The 7,140-nt window shown below is 36.8% G+C and overlaps 1 pseudogene; it reads right to left on the bottom strand.

Annotated features, from left to right (window-relative positions):
• Positions 1-6,744: 6,744 nt before the first annotated feature.
• LOC112471585 lies at positions 6,745-6,863 on the bottom strand (annotated as a pseudogene).
• Positions 6,864-7,140: the final 277 nt, after the last annotated feature.

Here is a 7,140-nt window from a genome sequence, read left to right as displayed (position 1 = left end):
AGAGAATGTGGAACATCAATGGGCCATTGGTCTCCTAACATTTTTCTCTTTTTTTCTTAGTTTGTGCCTGAAATATTTAACTTTACCACTGTTGGATATAGAATTAAAGAATATATTTTCTATAAATAGTTTTTTTTATTTAATTACTTTACTTGCTGATTGATTAATGTTTAGTCATCCTGGCCTAAAAGTACTTCTCATACCTTTGTCTTTATCTAAATGTATATCTTGTCCTGCTGTGAGGTGATATTCTAGTAATTTTTAAAGATTATCATAAATAAACATATGTGTGTATATGTATATACACACGCACACATACATAAACATACACACCAGATTTCACGTTTTTGACTTGTCCTATCTTTTAAATTCTTCCCATTTCATAGGTCTCTGCATGTTACATTATTTCAAATAATTAAAGCCAAGATTTTTTTTAAAGGCCTTAGGACACTCAAGTCTTGGTTATTTAGGGAGGAATCCAAGCACTCAGTTTAAATGTTTTACATTTTGAAAACATTAAAAGATCACTCCATTCCTCTAGCAAAGAGAATAGGTATAACTGCCAAAGAGCGACATTCAATGGCAGCGCACGTACATCCTGGGAGGCATTCCAGTGATAGAATTCTGTGTTGCCCTTTGCGGGTACAGTGCTATAGACATGGCTAGATTCTGCACTTAGAGCCTAGCCATGTCAATCATTATCAGCCAACCTCCTGTCCACAAACCATGACCATCCACATTGGAGCATGTTTCCCTTGGCCTTCAGCTTTGGCTGAACAACCATAGCACATCCAGTAGCAACTCTCTGGTGGTCATCTGAATATCTTTTAGAGAGCAGGGGACATTCCATTTGCTCGATTCTCTTTGGTTCTCGAAAGTGTGTTCTTTTTTATCATTTCTCAATGACTCAGTTCAGCTCCATGAATCACCTTGATTGTCTGATAACAAAAATATCCACACTTTTTACGCCATCTAATCTCTTTAAAAACATTAGTAAGAATCTCTCCTTTTAATGGTATTTACTTCCCTGTTTAGAGCCCCAAGTACCCAGCTGATGCCAATTCAACATTCCAAAGAAAGATATAAAACTAGTTTTGTTTGTTTGTTGCACTAGTTACCCCACCCCTCAGTGCTTTATAGATAACACTTTTTAAGATACAACATCTAGACCTATGAAATAAAACTTATTAGAATAGAAAAAAAATATTTCATTTTTCACAGTAGGATAGAGCTTTTTGTTCCTTTTTAGCAATTGCTTTGTTTCCATTATACAGAACTGAGAATCATAGCAAGTCACCCTCTTTTCTTTGACTGCTAGAAAACAGCCAAATTTGCAGCCTAACTCAAGTGAATTATTTAAATTTCAAATATCATTTATTATATATGCTCTTTTACCGAGGCCTTACCTTATTTTTCTACCATTATTTTTCCTTCATTCTGATTTTGCATTAATTCACTTTTGTGAATAAAATCTTGTAATCCTTTATACCCACACATTTTAAGTTTGGATTTTATAATGAGGTAAGTCACACGCATAGAATTATAAACGTATATAGACACATATACATAATGGGGAAAATTGCTCAGAGATAATGACACTCTTTGTTTAATGTCTCTTTATGGTATGATGGCACTTGAGTATAGACAGATTCACAAACCAAAACAAGATTGTGTATTCGCGCCTGCAGGAATATTCACTGCCTGTTGTTGGGTTATCTCTGTTCTTTTGGTCACATAACCCAGAGAGATTACAGCTGCTCCCAAATAATCACTCCTAATAAAAAGAAGAATTTAAAAGGAGAGAGAAATTGGGAAGGAGTGATGAGACTAATAAACATATGCACCAATTGCCCAAATATTGACTTCCTATTGATTAACATCATGATGAGTGAATTTTTCACTTTTCTAGTGTTTCTGCATTAGGGTCCCCCAAGGTGTATGTTTCCCATGCTTTAGCTTTTAAAAGGGCTAAAAGAGAATTTGGTTTTTTTGGCTTTAAGCTTTATTTTTGTTTTCTCCCTGCTGGCATAATAGATTATGTTTCTGAATACACTTTCCTCCTCTTTCCTTGAGTGACAGTGACTAATATGTCTGGCCCTCAAACCATTATTATAACAAATCACCCAGTGTCACCAGTTCAAGAAGCATGTACCAACCACCTTCTTAGGGGGTTAATGCAACTGAAAGCAGGTCTACTAAATTGAGGTGATTGTCCCCAGAAAACAATGAAGAACTGAACAGAGTCACTGCCATTATTATCACTTCTCTGACAGTAGTAATTTCTACTTTGATTCTACATGTCAGCAAGTGTGCCAGGGAACCACACGACAATGAAATAATGAGATGGCAACTGCTTCTCTGCCCAATCCATGGCCCAAACTCGGTCTCTGGGAATCCCGCCAGCTACCTTTACTTGGCAGCTGCCTGCTCCATGCCAAGAAGGAGGGAAAGGTATTTGTCTTTTCACTACAAGATGCATTGTTTTGTCTTTCCAGCACAGGTTGGGAAGGCTTTGTTAGGAATGGTGCAATATCCTACAGTGTATGCCCCGTGACTTGAGAAAATCTTCAGATGAGGGGCTTCCTCATATGCATTTCTCATGGTAAGAGACAAATACTTTCAAGAGCTTCTACCTTAATGCTTTGAACATGTGTTCTTGGAGGCAAGAGAAATAATGGGGGATTTTGTCAATCAGTCAATAACTTAAAGCAGTTTACATATTGACAAGCATTCATCCTCCCAGATTTTTATTGATTCCAAAACTAAAACAAAACTTATTTAAGTTCTGAAAGCAGTATCTCCCTTTTTCTACTCAAAATTGTATCCAATATCCCTTCTGTTAAAGTGTATTTACAATCGCATTTCAGCTTTCTGGAGAATATAACCCATCAAGAACCTCAGCCATCCTTCCGAGAAGGCAACAGAGAAAGAACAGAATCATCATTCTAAAAGGCAAGGCAAAAATCAGTAAAAGGGAAAAGTTAGAACTGGCCCTGGAATACTCAAAAAAACAACTGCTCCTGACTTTGAATGTAGAATAATTTTACCTATTCAGAGTATTATAATTCCTTGGTAATTGACACCGACGTAGTTTAGGCTCACTCGATACATTTTCCTTTGCCTGTCTCTTCATTAGATGACTACTAATGCTAAATATTTACTTCTCCAGCCTCATTAACAGATAAGAGTTGTCATTTCACACATTCTGGTCAAAAATAAATAAATAAATAAGTAAAATAAAACAAAAACTTTGAGAGGAAAGTCGGTAGGGTAACTTTGTGGGAGGGGGGAATTGTTTCTTTTCTGATAAAAGAGGGCAGATGCTACTGGTCTCGTTTATTTTCTCATTTCCCCTTCTTCCTGCATTAAATGGAGTTTCCACACATGAAGTTATGGGAATCATCTTGCAACCATGAACCAACAAGCATAGGGATTAAGGCTAGTATACTAGAGATGATAGAATGAAAAGATAGAAAAAGACATGAGTTTTTCACAGCATCATTGAGAAGCTAAACCAATGCTAAAAGCTGTACTATACTATAGTATTTGTGATAGTATAATAATAAGTAGTTATTTGCCTAAGCCACCCTTAGGTGGATATACCATTAGCTGCAGGTAAATACATTCCCAACTGATCTCATAAGCATGGCCAAAGCTTTACACATTTGCAAAGACCAATCTCACTGTAGATGAATTAGTGTACATCAGTACTTAATTCTGGAGCTTGGGACTTGAGGAATAAAATAAGTTCTGTTCTGCCCAGTTCTCATCAAATCAAAGACCCTGAGTTAGGAAGGTAGGCCATAATGTGAACAACTAGCTGCCTCCATCATTCACATCTTTCCCTCAGCTGAAGCACCACTGGTTCTGGGATCCGAAACAGACAGCCAAAAAATTCTTAGAAAATAGCCCCCTTTGACTGATAAATTCTCTACATCTATATATCTATGAGGCCATAATGTCCTTTTCAAACTTGAGGTCCTAATAAAGATGTACCTGAGGTCCCACTGAACACCCCCAACACCTACCTATTCTTGGAAAGACTGTACATTGTGAGTTATCATATTATACCATTGAAAATAAGCTCCTTGCTTTGGAGCTATGTAAAACAACTGAAATTTTCTCTTCGATCAAAGGGAAACGGTGCATATGAGAAAGAGAAAATCTGGCACTTAGCAGCAAGAGTCATTGCTGACATTTTCATTTGGTTGTTGTGGCAAGAAAATTCACAGCCAGTGGCTGTCAAATTCCAACATACAAGAGTTAACATGCTCCAGTAGTTGACAGATACACTCATTTTTACCTTCGTAAAAGAGAACAAAACAGGGTAGCGGGTACAGAGAGTTCAAGAATGACCAAATTGAATTCTTCTTGACATCCACGCGTATGAAGTTTGGGGAAAATGTGCATATTAACCCCTAAAGAAGTAGAGACTTCAAAGAATTGGGAAAAGTCAAAAAGTGCTGAAAGGAGTCCTAGATCTATTCATTCACCCCTCTTTTCATTCCACTCCAACTTCTGCCTTTCGCCTTTGCCAAGACATATCAGATGAGTACTATAAGCAAAGTAATTTATGTAAATAGAATCCATTATGCAAATGCTTCCAACTTGCTTGCTACTTAGAAATTTTGTTCTTTTATGTTTAAGAAACATAGCCTTTATCCCCTGGAATAGACAGATTGGTTATGTTTATGTTCTTAAAGCCTTCTGCTACTGTTCCGGGCTTTGAGAAAAAGTCATTTTTTATTCTAAAAAATGTTTTGCCATGCCTCCCACCTCCATCTATAAAAATAACCTCTTTGTTTAATTTGGTGTTTGGCACACTAGCTGGATGATTGTGATGGTTTAACAGAACCTCAGTAAGAAGGGTAGTACACAGAGATGAATGCATAGATTATACCCTCTAGCCCACAGGGGATCTGTCCTTTCCTTGGGTTGTATGAAACTGAATAATTCCATTAATTCAGACATCTCTGTGAGCTTTATTCCCTGATCTGTTTTAGTCATAGTTCCAGACATAAAGTCGATGAAATTCTTATTTAGAGCCATAAATAGGGAGGGTAAAAAAGTATATGCTCCTTATGTTCATATTCTTTCCATACTTTAAAAATTACAAGCCAAATTATAATGAAATATAAGAAAGCATGCTCCATTCTATACATGAAAATATTAAAACTGCTTTTTCTACTAATATAAACTACGTTTAATAATTTTGTATTTATATGTATGCACATACATGTATAAAGTATGATAAAAAGAGAGGAAAAGGCTTAATGTCACAAAAAGAGTGTGAGAGAAAATGGCTGTGCTTTAATAAATGAACATTGCAAGAAATGAATTATGAATTTAAAACTCTCCTCCCACCCTGAAGAAACACATTTTTCAAGTTGACGAGTCATTTTAACAGAACTGTAAGCTTCAAGTCATTTAAAAATACTGCTGTTTTAATAAAATAGAACACAACATACTAAAATATCCAATCAAACTGATGTTTATTTTGCTACTTGATGACCAGTCCAGTCCAACCAGCCATGATTTAAGCCCGTTCACTTTTGGACTGTTCAAAATAAATCCCCCTTATCTCATTTGGACTAATCATTCTATCAAAACATCTTGCTTCCAGACACTGTTCTGTGTTTTGTTTGTTGCCCCTAAATGGTACTTGATGACTTGTTCTAATCCTTTTTGGTGGTACAAAAGAAGCTGATATATTTTCTGGTACTTTTCTTCAAATTCAACAGATATTTGTTAAGCACTGGCTAAGTGGCAGGCATTGTTCTAGGCTCTGGGATTGAACAAACAACCAAGAAAGCCAAAGTCCCTGCTCTCATGGAGCATACAGTGGGTGAGAGAAGACAAACTACAAACATACAGATAAACAAGATGATTCCCAAGGGGGATCATGCTCTGGAAATAAAGTGAACAGTGAGGTAGAGTGAGTGGGAGATGGGACAGGTAGGGGAAGGTCGGGTCAGAGAAAACCTCTCTGAGATGGGGATACTGAACAGAAACCTTAAGTCCTAAGAAAGAGGTGGTCGCATGAAGATCTGTTAGATGCCAAGTAGGGCAGACAATTGAGACAAAAGCCCTGAGCTAGGAATAAACTTTTCCTGTATAAATAAGAAGAAAAAGAAAGCTATTGTAGCCTGAATCCAAGGAATGAGAAGAAGGGATAGCAGAAGGAGAGATCAGCAAGGAAATCTGGGACAAATCATTTAGGGCCTTTGGGGTCTTGAAAAGGATTTTGGATTTCATCTTAATTGGTTTGGGAAGCCATTGAGGGTTTTAAGCAAGGAGGATGTGACTGGAATTATCCTTCGAGCCCATTACTCTGGCTACTGAATAAAGAATGAAGTGGAGGATGGGGAGGACAAATGTGGAGGCAGGGAGAATGATTAGGAGACTTCAATAATATTCCAGATGAAAAATTATTTTGCTAGTATTTCAACCATGGATTTGACGTAGAATGGTAAAATGAGAATATATTTTGGAAGCGGAGCTTACAGATTTGGTGATTGATAAACTATAAATCCTCCATGGGCATATGTGGCACTTCCTCTCATCCAAACATATTGGTCTTTACAAACAAACCAGGTCAACATAAAGCTACATATCCTAAGTTAAGTTTCGAGGGTGTTTTGTTTTGTTTTGTTTTGTTTTGTTTTTAGGTGAGGCAACCCTTGGTTGACCTCACAGATTGCAAGAAATTTGTCAGTTTATAATCCCTTATTTTTTTCTTTTTCATGCCTATGACATTTGGCCTTCCTAGGTGGTCTCCCATCCAAGTAATAACCTGGCTCGACTCTGCTTAGCTTCCGAGACCAGACGGGATTGGGCATGTTCAGGGTGGCATGGCCATAGACAAGTTTCTGTTTTTCATTAAAATTATATCAACCCAGAAGATCACTAGTGGGAAACAACTTAATAAATTTGTTTTGATAAGAAACATCTTTAAAAAATGTATAGCTTATAAGTGGGGCAGTCTTAATAAAAACAGTGGTTAGAGGTGAATAGTTTTAGAATCGCTATATAAACAGCTGAAAAGTTTTTAAAGTTAGACAATCCCTGCCTGCTTTGTTTTCAAGCCAATTGCCAGCACATCAGAAAGAGTATGGTCATAATTTAAACCTTATTGACAAT

Source organism: Pteropus alecto, unplaced genomic scaffold (genome assembly GCF_000325575.1).
Source record: "Pteropus alecto unplaced genomic scaffold, ASM32557v1 scaffold57, whole genome shotgun sequence".
Classification (NCBI taxonomy): domain Eukaryota; kingdom Metazoa; phylum Chordata; class Mammalia; order Chiroptera; family Pteropodidae; genus Pteropus; species Pteropus alecto.
This window is presented reverse-complemented; position numbering and strand designations above follow the sequence as displayed.